This window comes from Chanodichthys erythropterus, chromosome 17, assembly GCF_024489055.1.
Source record: "Chanodichthys erythropterus isolate Z2021 chromosome 17, ASM2448905v1, whole genome shotgun sequence".
Taxonomy (NCBI): domain Eukaryota; kingdom Metazoa; phylum Chordata; class Actinopteri; order Cypriniformes; family Xenocyprididae; genus Chanodichthys; species Chanodichthys erythropterus.
The window spans coordinates 35,026,270-35,042,851 of NC_090237.1; positions in this window are offsets into that span (position 1 = coordinate 35,026,270).

Below are 16,582 nucleotides of genomic sequence, written 5' to 3' on the forward strand. Positions count from 1 at the left end.
TGGCGAGAAAAAGGAAACAGGAAATGTGTTATAACGTCTTAATACATATATTGATCTTTATGAAACTTCACGAGTGTGTTCGTTATAGGAGTCTGATCACATGGATGTGACTATTGTGAGTCAAAGTTATAGCGACACCAACTGGCAGCAGGAAGTGTATCACTTTTTGAAATGTTTTGAGATCACCCTCTTATTTTTCCCTGATTTGCTTCAAACTTCATCAGTGTAATGTCAATACACAGCAGATGTAGACCTATGACAGGATTTTTGATATTTGAAATATTGTTGCCATGGCAACAGGTCAAACTGTAATAATATTCTTGAGTGTTTTTGAGGCTCTTAACATGCTTCAAATTGCATGAAACTCGACACACACATCAATATTGTCAACCAGTAGACATGGACAAAGCCATAGAAATGGGCGTGGTGGAGGGGCTCAGTAGCGCCACCTTTTGACAAAAGTGGGGGTTAGTTTTTCCTACAGTCACCAAACTCGGTACACATATTATTCTCATCAAGCCGGACAATTTTCTAATTTACATTCATTAGCTCCGACCAACAGGAAGTCAGCTATTTTGGTTTGAATGTTAATTTTTTGAAAAAACAGGCTATGAATTTTATACTACTACTCCTACAGGGTTTATCCAATTTACACCAAGCTTTTTTTAACTTGTTGCGAACACATTGAAGTTGTTTAATTGCAAACGGATTTTGGATATCTCAAACGGTTTGGCCGTGGCGAGGCAACGAATTTATGGCGAGAAAAGGGAAACAGGAAATGTGTTATAACTTCTGCATACATTGATTGATGTTTATGAAACTTCAGGAGTGTGTTGGTTGTAGTAGTCTGATCACATGGATGTAACTATTGTGAGTCAAAGTTATAGCGCCACCAAATGGCAGCAAGAAGTGTATCACTTTTAAAATGCTTTGAGATCACCCTCTTATTTTTACCTGATTTGCTTCAAACTTCATCAGTGTAATGTCAATACACAGCAGATGTAGACCTATGACAGGATTTTTGATATTTGAAATATTGTTGCCATGGCAACAGGTCAAACTGTAATAATATTCTTGAGTGTTTTTGAGGCTCTTAACATGCTTCAAATTGCATGAAACTCGACACACACATCAATATTGTCAACCAGTAGACATGGACAAAGCCATAGAAATGGGCGTGGTGGAGGGGCTCAGTAGCGCCACCTTTTGACAAAAGTGGGGGTTAGTTTTTCCTACAGTCACCAAACTCGGTACACATATTATTCTCATCAAGCCGGACAATTTTCTAATTTACATTCATTAGCTCCGACCAACAGGAAGTCAGCTATTTTGGTTTGAATGTTAATTTTTTGAAAAAACAGGCTATGAATTTTATACTACTACTCCTACAGGGTTTATCCAATTTACACCAAGCTTTTTTTAACTTGTTGCTAACACATTGAAGTTGTTTAATTGCAAACGGATTTTGGATATCTCAAACGGTTTGGCCGTGGCGAGGCAACGAATTTATGGCAAGAAAAGGGAAACAAAGTGTTATAACTTCTGCATACTTTAATTGATTTTGATGAAACTTTGGCTTAGTCTTCGTTGTACAAGGCTGATCACATGGATTTGACTATTGTGATTCAAAGTCATAGCGCCACCAACTGGAAGCAGAAAATGTGTCACTTTCAGCATACATTGAGATCACCCTCTTATTTTTACCTGATTTGCTTCAAAATTCATCAGAATAATGTTAAAACTTGGCACATGTAATCCTTTGAAAATGGGCAGGGAGGAAGGGGTCTATAGCGGCACCTTGTAGTGCAGTAAATGTGGAGTGAATTTGACATAGTCCTTTGATGTTTAACCGTTTTAAGTGCCTATTGCCCGCTGTGCACAGTTGCCCTGAAGCCACCGGGGTGGCGGTGCCACCGGGCTTGGGCCCGCCATCGCTGCTCGCAGCTATATTTAGGGGCCAAGCACCGAAGGTGCTTAGGCACCTATTGTTATTGTTGGCGTTCCGTACGCTTATTAGGGGCCAAGCACCGAAGGTGCTTAGGCACCTATTGTTATTGTTGGCGTTCCGTACGCTTATTATTCTTCTTCTTCTTCTTCCGCTCTTGAAGTCTATGGCAGCCCATAGAACCGCTTGCGGGAAAGTTGTGAAATTTGGCACACAGTTAGAGGACAGAATGACCTTTGTCCATAGCAAATTTGGAGTCTCTAACTCAATCCCTCTAGCGCCACCAGCTGTCCAAAGTTGCACTTATGTTTATGCTAATAACTTTTGAACCATAAGGGCTAGAAACAAAATTCTTTTTTCCTATGATTCCTTGGGTCAAGACGAATCGATTGCATCATATGACGTCATTTTCCGTCATGAAAATTTTTCCGCCATTTTGAATTTTCTGAAAAACCTACTTTTTCGAACTCCTCCTAGGCCGTTAGTCCGATTTTCATGAAAATTAAACCAGATCATCTTCAGACCATGGTGACAAAAAGTTATGGAATTCAAGTCGATTGCTCAAACCGTTTTCGAAAAACACACGAACGAATTGTACGTAGCGCTTGCGAAAATAGAAGTAAGGCTGTATCTCTGCAACACTTTATCATATTCAGACCAAACTTGATACATGTCTTCACAAGCATGACCTGAGGCACCATGCAGTGTTTCGGCTCAGCGCCACCTACTGGTGCGGAGATATGAAAAATGGATATTTTTGCTTATAACTTCTGATGGGTTTGTCCAAAAATCATAAATTTGGATTCGGGGTATCATGCCGAGTCAAATGATATCCAATTTTCCCATATCGGACATTTTGGCCGTCGGCTATTTTGAATTTCGTGCTAAAATGCTGTATTTTACGAACGCATTAGCGTATCGTTACGAAACTCGGTATGGGTCCCCAGCACAATACCCTGAAGGAGCCTGAGAAGTTTCAGCACTGCGCCACCTTGTGGTCAAAAGTTATAACAAAATTTACAGAAATGCTAATAACTTTTGAGTATATTAACCGATTGTAATGAAACTGTTTTCAGTAGATTCCTTGGGTCATGCTGAGAACATAGATATCAAACTTTCCATAGTCAGCTGAACTTCCTGTCCGCCGTATTGTTTTTCTTTAAAAACCTACTTTTTCGAACTCCTCCTAGACCGTTGCTCCGATTTTCACCAAAATCGAACCGTATCATCTTCAGACCATGCTGACAAAAAGTTATGGATTTCAAGTCGATAAGTCAAACCGTTTTCGCATACCAGAGCAACGAATTTGAGGCATGATGCAAAAATGACTCTTGAAGCTGTATCTCTGCTATGCTTTATCATATTCAGACCAAACTTGGTATGTGTCATCACAAGCATGACCTGAGGCATCATACAATGTTTCAGCACAGCGCCACCTACTGGAGTGGAGATATGAAAAATGGCTGTTTTTGCTTATAACTTCTGATGGGTTTGACCAAAATTCATAAATTTGGTATGGTTCATCAGGACAATGCCCTGAAGGAGCCTGAGAAGTTTCGGACCAGCACCACCTTGTGGTCAAAAGTTATAACAAAATTTACAAAAATGCTAATAACTTTTGTCTATATTAACCAATTGTAATGAAACTGGTCTCAGTAGATTCCTTGGGTCATGCTGAGAACAAAGATATCAAATTTGCCATAGTCAGCTGAAATTCCTGTCCGCCATATTGTTTTACTTTAAAAACCTACTTTTTCGAACTCCTCCTAGACCGTTGCTCCGATTTTCACCAAAATTGAACCGTATCATCTTCAGACCATGCCGACAAAAAGTTATGGATTTCAAGTTGATAAGTCAAACCGTTTTCGTATACCAGAGCAAAACATTTGAGATATGATGCAAAAATGACTCTTGAAGCTGTATCTCTGCAATGCTTTATCATATTCAGACCAAACTTGGTACGTGTCATCACAAGCATGACCTGAGGCATCATACAGTGTTTCGGCGCAGCGCCACCTACTGGAGTGGAGATATGAATAATGGCTATTTTTGCTTATAACTTCTGATGGGTTTGACCAAAATTCATAAATTTGGTATGGGTCATCAGGACAATGCCCTGAAGGAGCCTGAGAAGTTTCGGACCAGCGCCACCTTGTGGTCAAAAGTTATAACAAAATTGACAAAAATGCTAATAACTTTTTTTCTAATTGCTCACTGCTGCTGTTGGTCTGATGCTCCCAGCCATGTTGGCTGGCTTCTTCTGCCGTTTTTGTGCTTGGCCCCGTAATTGCTGCTTGCAGCTATATTTAGGGGCCAAGCACCGAAGGTGCTTAGGCACCTATTGTTATTGTTGGCGTTCCGTACGCTTATTAGGGGCCAAGCACCGAAGGTGCTTAGGCACCTATTGTTATTGTTGGCGTTCCGTACGCTTATTATTCTTCTTCTTCTTCTTCCGCTCTTGAAGTCTATGGCAGCCCATAGAACCGCTTGCGGGAAAGTTGTGAAATTTGGCACACAGTTAGAGGACAGAATGACCTTTGTCCATAGCAAATTTGGAGTCTCTAACTCAATCCCTCTAGCGCCACCAGCTGTCCAAAGTTGCACTTATGTTTATGCTAATAACTTTTGAACCATAAGGGCTAGAAACAAAATTCTTTTTTCCTATGATTCCTTGGGTCAAGACGAATCGATTGCATCATATGACGTCATTTTCCGTCATGAAAATTTTTCTGCCATTTTGAATTTTCTGAAAAACCTACTTTTTCGAACTCCTCCTAGGCCGTTAGTCCGATTTTCATGAAAATTAAACCAGATCATCTTCAGACCATGGTGACAAAAAGTTATGGAATTCAAGTCGATTGCTCAAACCGTTTTCGAAAAACACACGAACGAATTGTACGTAGCGCTTGCGAAAATAGAAGTAAGGCTGTATCTCTGCAACACTTTATCATATTCAGACCAAACTTGATACATGTCTTCACAAGCATGACCTGAGGCACCATGCAGTGTTTCGGCTCAGCGCCACCTACTGGTGCGGAGATATGAAAAATGGATATTTTTGCTTATAACTTCTGATGGGTTTGTCCAAAAATCATAAATTTGGTCTTGTTGGATTCGGGGTATCATGCCGAGTCAAATGATATCCAATTTTCCCATATCGGACATTTTGGCCGTCGGCTATTTTGAATTTCGTGCTAAAATGCTGTATTTTACGAACGCATTAGCGTATCGTTACGAAACTCGGTATGGGTCCCCAGCACAATACCCTGAAGGAGCCTGAGAAGTTTCAGCACTGCGCCACCTTGTGGTCAAAAGTTATAACAAAATTTACAGAAATGCTAATAACTTTTGAGTATATTAACCGATTGTAATGAAACTGTTTTCAGTAGATTCCTTGGGTCATGCTGAGAACATAGATATCAAACTTTCCATAGTCAGCTGAACTTCCTGTCCGCCGTATTGTTTTTCTTTAAAAACCTACTTTTTCGAACTCCTCCTAGACCGTTGCTCCGATTTTCACCAAAATCGAACCGTATCATCTTCAGACCATGCTGACAAAAAGTTATGGATTTCAAGTCGATAAGTCAAACCGTTTTCGCATACCAGAGCAACGAATTTGAGGCATGATGCAAAAATGACTCTTGAAGCTGTATCTCTGCTATGCTTTATCATATTCAGACCAAACTTGGTATGTGTCATCACAAGCATGACCTGAGGCATCATACAATGTTTCAGCACAGCGCCACCTACTGGAGTGGAGATATGAAAAATGGCTGTTTTTGCTTATAACTTCTGATGGGTTTGACCAAAATTCATAAATTTGGTATGGTTCATCAGGACAATGCCCTGAAGGAGCCTGAGAAGTTTCGGACCAGCACCACCTTGTGGTCAAAAGTTATAACAAAATTTACAAAAATGCTAATAACTTTTGTCTATATTAACCAATTGTAATGAAACTGGTCTCAGTAGATTCCTTGGGTCATGCTGAGAACAAAGATATCAAATTTGCCATAGTCAGCTGAAATTCCTGTCCGCCATATTGTTTTACTTTAAAAACCTACTTTTTCGAACTCCTCCTAGACCGTTGCTCCGATTTTCACCAAAATTGAACCGTATCATCTTCAGACCATGCCGACAAAAAGTTATGGATTTCAAGTTGATAAGTCAAACCGTTTTCGTATACCAGAGCAAAACATTTGAGATATGATGCAAAAATGACTCTTGAAGCTGTATCTCTGCAATGCTTTATCATATTCAGACCAAACTTGGTACGTGTCATCACAAGCATGACCTGAGGCATCATACAGTGTTTCGGCGCAGCGCCACCTACTGGAGTGGAGATATGAATAATGGCTATTTTTGCTTATAACTTCTGATGGGTTTGACCAAAATTCATAAATTTGGTATGGGTCATCAGGACAATGCCCTGAAGGAGCCTGAGAAGTTTCGGACCAGCGCCACCTTGTGGTCAAAAGTTATAACAAAATTGACAAAAATGCTAATAACTTTTTTTTCTAATTGCTCACTGCTGCTGTTGGTCTGATGCTCCCAGCCATGTTGGCTGGCTTCTTCTGCCGTTTTTGTGCTTGGCCCCGTAATTGCTGCTTGCAGCTATATTTATTATTCTTCTTCTTCTTCCGCTCTTGAAGTCTATGGCAGCCCATAGAACCGCTTGCGGGAAAGTTGTGAAATTTGGCACACAGTCAGAGGACAGTCTGACCTTTGTCCATTGCAAATTTGGAGTCTCTAACTCAATCCCTCTAGCGCCACCAGCTGTCCAAAGTTGCACTTATGTTTATGTTAATAACTTTTGAACCATAAGGGCTAGAAACACAATTCTTTTTTCCTCTGATTCCTTGGCTCAAGACGAATCGAACGCACCATATGACGTCATTTTCCGTCATGAAAATTTTTCCGCCATTTTGAATTTTCTGAAAAACTTACTTTTTCGAACTCCTCCTAGGCCGTTACTCCGATTTTCATGAAAATTGAATCAGATCATCTTCAGACCATGCTGACAAAAATTTATGGAATTCAAGTTGATTCCTCAAACCGTTTTCGGAAAACTAACGAACGAATTGTACGTAGTGCTTGCGAAAACAGAAGTAAGGCTGTATCTCCGCAACGCTTTATCGTATTCAGACCAAACTTGGTACATGTCATCACAAGCATGACCTGAGGTACCATGCAGTGTTTCGGCGCAGTGCCACCTACTGGTGCGGAGATATGAAAAATGGGTATTTTTGCTTATAACTTCTGATGGGTTTGTCCAAAAATCATAAATTTGGTCTTGTTGGATTCGGGGAATCATGCCGAGTCGAATGATATCCAATTTTCCCAATTCGGCCATTTTGGCCGTCGGCCATTTTGAATTTTGTGCTAAAATGCTGTATTTTACGAACGCATTAACGTATCTTTACAAAACTTGGTATGGGTCATCAGCACAATGCCCTGAAGGAGCCTGAGAAGTTTCGGCACAGCGCCGCCTTGTGGTCAAAAGTTATAACAAAATTTACAAAAATGCTAATAACTTTTGACTGTATTCACCAATTGTAATGAAACTGGTCTCAGTAGATTCCTTGGGTCATGCTGAGAACAAAGATATCAAATTTGCCATAGTCAGCTAAACTTCCTGTCCGCCATATTGTTTTTCTTTAAAAACCTACTTTTTCGAACTCCTCCTAGACCGTTGCTCCGATTTTCACCAAAATTGAACCGTGTCATCGTCAGACCATGCCGACAAAAAGTTATGGATTTCAAGTCGATATGTCAAACCGTTTTCGTATACCAGAGCAAAGAATTTGAGGCATGATGCAAAAACGACTCTTGAAGCTGTATCTCTTCAGTGCTTTGACATATTCAGACCAAACTTGGTATGTGTCTTCACAAGCATGACCTGAGGCAGCATACTCTGTTTCGGCGCAGCGCCACCTACTGGAGTGGAGATATTAAAAATGCCATTTTTGCTTATAACTTCTGATGGGTTTGACCAAAATTCATAAATTTGGTATGGGTCATCAGGACAATGCACTGAAGGAGCCTGAGAAGTTTCGGACCAGCGCCACCTTGTGGTCAAAAGATATAACAAAATTGACAAAAATGCTAATAACTTTTTTTCTAATTGCTCACTACTGCTGTTGGTCTGATGCTCCCAGCCATGTTGGCTTGCTTCTTGTGCCATTTTTGTGCTTGGCCCCGTAATTGCTGCTTGCAGCTATATTTATTATTCTTCTTCTTCTTCCGCTCTTGAAGTCTATGGCAGCCCATAGAACCGCTGGCGGGAAAGTTGTGAAATTTGGCACACAGTCAGAGGACAGTCTGACCTTTGTCCATAGCAAATTTGGAGTCTCTAACTCAATCCCTCTAGCGCCACCAGCTGTCCAAAGTTGCACTTATGTTTATGTTAATAACTTTTGAACCATAAGGGCTAGAAACACAATTCTTTTTTCCTCTTATTCCTTGGCTCAAGACGAATCGAACGCACCATATGACGTCATTTTCCGTCATGAAAATTTTTCCGCCATTTTGAATTTTCTGAAAAACTTACTTTTTCGAACTCCTCCTAGGCCGTTACTCCGATTTTCATGAAAATTGAATCAGATCATCTTCAGACCATGCTGACAAAAAGTTATGGAATTCAAGTTGATTCCTCAAACCGTTTTCGAAAAACTAACGAACGAATTGTACGTAGTGCTTGCGAAAACAGAAGTAAGGCTGTATCTCCGCAACGCTTTATCGTATTCAGACCAAACTTGGTACATGTCATCACAAGCATGACCTGAGGTACCATGCAGTGTTTCGGCGCAGCGCCACCTACTGGTGCGGAGATATGAAAAATGGGTATTTTTGCTTATAACTTCTGATGGGTTTGTCCAAAAATCATAAATTTGGTCTCGTTGGATTCGGGGAATCATGCCGAGTCGAATGATATCCAATTTTCCCAATTCGGCCATTTTGGCCGTCGGCCATTTTGAATTTTGTGCTAAAATGCTGTATTTTACGAACGCATTAACGTATCTTTACAAAACTTGGTATGGGTCATCAGCACAATGCCCTGAAGGAGACTGAGAAGTTTCGGCACAGCGCCATCTTGTGGTCAAAAGTTAAAACAAAATGTTACAAAAATGATAATAACCTTTGACTGTATTCACCTATTGTAATGTCACTGGTCACAGTGGATTCCTTGGGTCATGCTGAGAACATAGATATCAAATTTTCCATAGTCAGCTGAACGTCCTGTCCGCCATATTGTTTTTCTTTAAAAACCTACTTTTTCGAACTCCTCCTAGACCGTTGCTCCGATTGTCACCAAAATTGAACCGTATCATCGTCAGACCATGCTGACAAAAAGTTATGGATTTCACGTCGATACGTCAAATCGTTTTCATATACTGGAGCAACGAATTTGAGTCATGATGCAAAACCCACTCCTGAAGCTGTATCTCTGCACTGCTTTATCATATTTAGACCAAACTTGGTACATGTCATCACAAGCATGACCTGAGGCATCATGCAGTGTTTCGGCGCAGTGCCACCTACTGGAGTGGAGATATGAAAAATGGCTATTTTTGCTTTTACCTTCTAATGGGTTTGACAAAAATTCATAAATTTGGTCTCTTTAGATTCGAGGCATCATGCCGAGTCGAATGATATCCAATTTTCTCATATGGGCCATTTTGTTCTTCGGCCATTTTGAAATTTGTGCTAAAATGCTGTATTTTGTGAATGCATTTGTGTATCGTTACGAAACTCGGTATGGGTCATCAGGACAATGCCCTGAAAGTGCTTGAGAAGTTTCAGACCAGCACCACCTTGTGGCCAAAAGTTATAACAAAATGTACAAAAATGTTAATAACTTTTGACTGCATTCACCAATTGAAATGAAACTGGTCTCAGTAGATTCTTTGGGTCATGCTGAGAACATAGATATCAAATTTGCCATAGTCAGCTAAACTTCCTTTCCCCCATATTGTTTTTCTTTAAAAACCTACTTTTTCGAACTCCTCCTAGACCGTTGCTCCGATTTTCACCAAAATTGAACCGTGTCATCTTCAGACGATGCCGACAAAAAGTTATGGATTTCAAGTCGATATGTCAAACCGTTTTTGTATAAATCTTCAGTGCTTTGACATATTGACACCGAACTTTGCAAGTGTCATTGTCACCTCACTCTGACCATACCACAACAATTTGGACACAGCGCCACCTATTGGTTGAAAGTGATGAAGCAGTAAATCCTCATTTTTGATCATTTTTCAGCTCTTTCACATAAAATGATCTTAATAGGTCTTTAATTGTTCACTGCTGCAGTTAGCCTGATGCTCCCAGTCGTGTTGGCTTGCTTCTTGTGCCGTTTTTGTGCTTGGCCCCGTAATTGCTGCTTGCAGCTATATTTATTATTCTTCTTCTTCCGCTCTTGAAGTCTATGGCAGCCCATAGAACCGCTTGCGGGAAAGTTGTGAAATTTGGCACACAGTCAGAGGACAGTCTGACCTTTGTCCATAGCAAATTTGGAGTCTCTAACTCAATCCCTCTAGCGCCACCAGCTGTCCAAAGTTGCACTTATGTTTATGTTAATAACTTTTGAACCATAAGGGCTAGAAACACAATTCTTTTTTCCTCTTATTCCTTGGCTCAAGACGAATCGAACGCACCATATGACGTCATTTTCCGTCATGAAAATTTTTCAGCCATTTTGAATTTTCTGAAAAACTTACTTTTTCGAACTCCTCCTAGGCCGTTACTCCGATTTTCATGAAAATTGAATCAGATCATCTTCAGATCATGCTGACAAAAAGTTATGGAATTCAAGTTGATTCCTCAAACCGTTTTCGAAAAACTAACGAACGAATTGTACGTAGTGCTTGCGAAAACAGAAGTAAGGCTGTATCTCCGCAACGCTTTATCGTATTCAGACCAAACTTGGTACATGTCATCACAAGCATGACCTGAGGTACCATGCAGTGTTTCGGCGCAGCGCCACCTACTGGTGCGGAGATATGAAAAATGGGTATTTTTGCTTATAACTTCTGATGGGTTTGTCCAAAAATCATAAATTTGGTCTCGTTGGATTCGGGGAATCATGCCGAGTCGAATGATATTTGACATTTTGGCCGTCGTCCATTTTGAATTTTGTGCTAAAATGCTGTATTTTACGAACGCATTAACGTATCTTTACAAAACTTGGTATGGGTCATCAGCACAATGCCCTGAAGGAGCCTGAGAAGTTTCGGCACAGCGCCACCTTGTGGTCAAAAGTTATAACAAAATTTACAAAAATGCTAATAACTTTTGACTGTATTCACCAATTGTAATGAAACTGGTCTCAGTAGATTCCTTGGGTCATGCTGAGAACAAAGATATCAAATTTGCCATAGTCAGCTAAACTTCCTGTCCGCCATATTGTTTTTCTTTAAAAACCTACTTTTTCGAACTCCTCCTAGACCGTTGCTCCGATTTTCACCAAAATTGAACCGTGTCATCGTCAGACCATGCCGACAAAAAGTTATGGATTTCAAGTCGATAAGTCAAAACGTTTTCGTATACCAGAGCAACGAATTTGAGGCATGATGCAAAAACTACTCTTGAAATTGTATCTCTGCAATGCTTTATCATATTCAGACCAAACTTGGTACGTGTAATCACAATCATGACCTGAGGCATCATACAGTGTTTCGGCGCAGCGCCACCTACTGGAGTGGAGATATGAAAAATGGATTTTTTTGCTTATAACTTCATATGGGTTTGTCCAAAAATCATAACTTTGGTCTCGTTGGATTCGGGGAATCATGCCGAGTCGAATGATATCCAATTTTCCCATTTCAACCATTTTGGCCGTCGTCCATTTTGAATTTTGTGCTAAAGTGCTGTATTTTATGAACGCATTCAAGTATCGTTACGAAACTCGGTATAGGTCATCAGAATAATGCCCTGAAGGAGCCTGAGAAGTTTCGGACCAGTGCCACCTTGTGGTCAAAAGTGATTATGAAATTTACAAAAATGCTAATAACTTTTGACTGTATTCACCAATTGTAATGAAACTGGTCTCAGTTGATTCCTTGGGTCATGTTGAGAACATATATATCAAATTTGCTATAGTCGGCTGAACTTCCTGTCCGCCATATTGTTTCACTTTAAAAACCTACTTTTTCGAACTCCTCCTACACCATTGCTCTGATTTTCACCAAAATTGAACTGTATCATCTACAGACCATGCCGACAAAAAGTTATGGATTTCAAGTCGATACGTTAAACCGTTTTCGTATACCGGAGCAATGAATTTGAGGCATGTTGTAAAACACACTCTTGTAGCTGTATCTCTGCACTGCTTTATCGTATTTAGACCAACCTTGGTACCTGTCATCACAAGTATGACCTGAGGCATCATGCAGTGTTTCGGCGCAGCGCCACCTACTGGTGCGGAGATAAGAAAAATGGCTATTTTTGCTTATAACTTCTGATGGGTTTGACCAAAATTCATAAATTTGGTATAGGTCATCAGGACAATGCCCTAAAAGAGCCTGAGAAGGTTCGGACCAGCACCACCTTGTGGTCAAAAGTTATAACAAAATTGACAAAAATGCTAATAACTTTTTTTTCTAATTGCTAACTGCTGCTGTTGGTCTGATGCTGCCAGCCATGTTGGCTGGCTTCTTGTGTCGTTTTTGTGCTTGGCCCCGTAATTGCTGCTTGCAGCTATATTTATTATTATTATTATTATTTAGCCTTTTTTTGCCTGTGGGATATCATGAAAATTAATATTAGTTCAAAAATGCACTGTTCTGCCAGATTTCACGTCTGATATTATAATAGTGATAAGAATTAAACTTGTATTGACTTGCAAGTATGCAGAAGTCTTTTTTGTTGGGTGCTGTTGCCAAGGTGAATCAAAATATCGGAGCTCCATTGTTCATGGCTTTTCATAGTCATGGTGCCCACGCTTAGAGTCAACTTACTCAGAGTTGATTGAACTAATTCAGTTCAGCTGTTCTGAAACTCAGAGTTTCCTATCTCAGATTAACTCAACTCAGAGTTCAAGTTTTAACTCAAAGTTGGTTGAACCTCCTTATTGAAACAGGCTTCAGTCCTGCCATGTTCAGCCCTGCCCACTCCTGCTTTGCTCAGCCTTGTGCCTTGTTGGCCTGTTTTCTTCAATGGAGTGGGTTTTCTTTGTTTAAAACCTAGAATACTGTATAAAGCATTTGTGCTTTTGCTGTAAGCAAGCCAATCCTTTCTGAGATTTTTTCCTTCCATTGATGGCCTTTGTTAACTGCAAATATTCTGGAAATTGTTTCCCTTGTGAGTCTACTAGCATCTCCTTCAACATGTCTTTGTTGCTAACTTTCTGACAATTGTCTCCCTTTCAATGTCCATTAATTTGTCTGGCCACAGACCTGGGTCAAAGGTTAGGTAATCTGTGTTCTCATTTCCCTCATCGCCAAACTCTCTACTTTGCCTCATTTCTTCTTTGATAATCTATTGAGAAGCACCCTATAATGAATGTCCCCCTTTGTGCCAAGTGCGTGTGTGTGTCCCCTTAAGATGTTTGTGGATTATTCAGAAATGCGGCACTTCACAGTTCTGACCATAGACTGTAAAAAAAGATGGATGACGCACCTTCACTCTCTTCCATTTTAGTAACTGAAGCTGTCAATCATGATGTCAAAGCCCGTGTTTTTATAGCATCAAATAACTAAAACTTAAACTTTGAACAAACATGAACGCATGATTTAGCAAATCGAGGGAATGAATTAGTAAATTGTGAGCATGATGTACTTTTTTTTTTCTTGCATGTCATGTGTTGGGCTCCGAAGAAATGATAGCTGGAGTTGGTTCATTTCAATGACATGGAGAAACCCATTGATGAAACCATTTTAAATGATTTATTCATGAATAGAACTTATTTGGTTCTCGAGTTCAATTCACTGATTAAATGATCCGGTCGCTGTTTTAACTAATTTTCAAGAGTTTGGAGAAAATCTGACAAGAGATCAGAGACTATTCCTTCATGCAGAATCTCTCCAGATTCTTCAAATTCCCAGATCCATGTTGGTGCTTCTTGTCTTTAGTTCACTCCACTCATTTTCTTTAGGGTTCAGGTCAGGGAACTGGGACGGCCATGGCAGAAGCTTCATTTTGTGCTCAGTGACACATTTTTGTGTTGATTTTGATGTTTGTTTTGGATCATTGTCCTGATGGAAGATCCAGCTGTTGCCCATTGTAAGATTTCTAGCAGAAGCGGTCAGGTTTTGATTTTTTTATCTGTTGGTAATTGATAGAATCCATGATACCATGTATCTGAACAAGATGTCCAGGACCTAGAGCAAAACAAATAGGCCCACGGCATTAAAGATCCAGCAGTATATTTGGGCATGGGATACTTTTTATCCCTATGTGCACCAAACCCATCTGGTGGGTTTGCTGCCAAAAAGCTCTTTTTTTAGTTTCATCTGACCATAGAAACTCTCCTCACTGTGCATTAGGACACTAGACACACGCCCTCTTCCAGGCAGATTTGTAACATCTTTAGTTGATTGGAACTTCTTAATTATTGCCCTGATGATAGAAATGGGGATTTATAATGTGTTAGCATTTTTCTTGCAGCCATTTTCTATTTTGTGAAGCTCAACAATCTTTTGCTGCACATCAGAACTATATTCTTTGTTTTTTCTCAATGTGATGAATGATAAAGGGAATTTGGCCTTTGTGTTTACACATACAGTATTTGTTCTCCTGTGGAACAGGAAATCAAGGCTGGACATGTTATGCTCCTAGTCAGCCTGGTGTGCTAAAAAAATGTAAATATGAATGGGAATATACTTCAGAGATATTTTACACAAAATAATTTCTAGGGGTACCAATAATTGTGGCCAACATGTATTGGAGAAAAATATTTATTTCATAATGTGAGTTTCCCGCCACTTTCAATTGTTTTACTTTGATGAAAGGTTAAAATTTTGTGATATATATATATATATATATATATATATATATTTTTTTTTTTTTTTTTTTTTTTTGAATGAAAGATCAAAAGGATAAACAATGTAGATTTATTTTCGACTGTAGGTCAGCTTTGGCTTCACTTTTCAGGACTCACTTTGGCATGCTTGGTTTTGACTCGTTGCGTATCAGGTAGATGGCAAGAGATGATGAATACAAAATCAGGATACCAACAGAGGAAAGAAAAACAAAAAAGAGGAGAGAGCTAGACGGGGATGACAGCTAATTGCCCAGTTTTTGTTGATGTTGTTGTTTTTGTTTTGTTTTAAAAAAAGGCGATTTATGTTCCCTGATTTGTGCTATGATTCTGAAGCTAGCCCATATGAAGTTGTTTTAATTAACATAAAAAAGAAATTCTATCAGCTCACCCTGATGTTTATCCATTTGAAATTGTAACACTATATTTTGAATAATGTATGTTTTTCCATGCATTCGAGCAATGTTAATAATGGAGCATTAGCTTAGAAAAAGATGGAAAATCACCTAGCGACAATAAAACTAGTCCAGTGATCTATATTCAAGCCTTGGAACAGCTTTCTTTGAGGAACTGATCAAAATCAAAAGTTGTTATAATATAAATCTGCTTTAATTGTCCTGGGTAAGTTTATGAAATAAGTGTTGTAATGAGATACGATTCGTGAATGTACGCAGCTGTTACAGATCCCTTGTTTCCCTGGACTCCATTTCCCAGAATCCTCCTGTTCTCCACACCTGCACTCACTTCCCTCGTCAGTTCCTCATCATCACTCATCACCTGCACCTGGACTCTATTGTTAGCACTCCCTTTATATTGCACTCACTCCCTTCACTCCTCGTCCGTCTTGAATGTTATTTACATGTGTATGTTGGTTTCTCCTCGCCTGTGTAATATTATTGTGTAATATTATTGTGGAAATCTGTATCAGCCTCATCTCTACACCACCATACCATAACAGAAAGACGGACCAAACACGTTGGATTTCCACAAAAAAAAAAAAAAAAAATGGAGACTTTCCCCAGCTCCCTGGATCCAGCTCCTCCATCGCCTCTCACCCTAACAGCCAGCGATCGCCTTATCGGGCTCCTGCAGGTAGGACGTTCGCTGGAGAGGTATGTGGAGGAGTTCATTGAGCTTGCTTATTTGTCTGACTGGCCTGAAGCAGTTTTGATCTCCCTGTTTTTGGATGGATTGGATGACGACACTATCCGTTTTGATGAACCTGTTTTTTGTTTTTAGTGAAACTATCAATTTAATTTTGTGGTTAAATGGCTCCAAATTCTTTGTGGATGAGGTTCAGGATAAGTGTTGTCGTCCAGTCCATCCAGAAACACGGTTGGCCGGGCCAGTCAGTCAACCTCCGTCTTCCTCCGCATACCCCTCCAGCAAACTCCCTGCCTGCCCCATGCTGGACCCACATTCCTCTACTGGGCCCAGTAAGCGGAGGAGGAGGAAGAAAGCGGCTCCAGTGCCTCCAGAGCCCGCTCCAGTATCTCCAGAGCCCGCTCCAGTATCTCCAGAGCCCGCTCCAGTATCTCCAGAGCCCGCTCCAGTATCTCCAGAGCCCGCTCCAGTATCTCCAGAGCTCGCTCCAGTATCTCCAGAGCCCGCTCCAGTCCCCACAGAGCCAGCTCCAGTGCCTGTGGGGATTTTAATTGTAT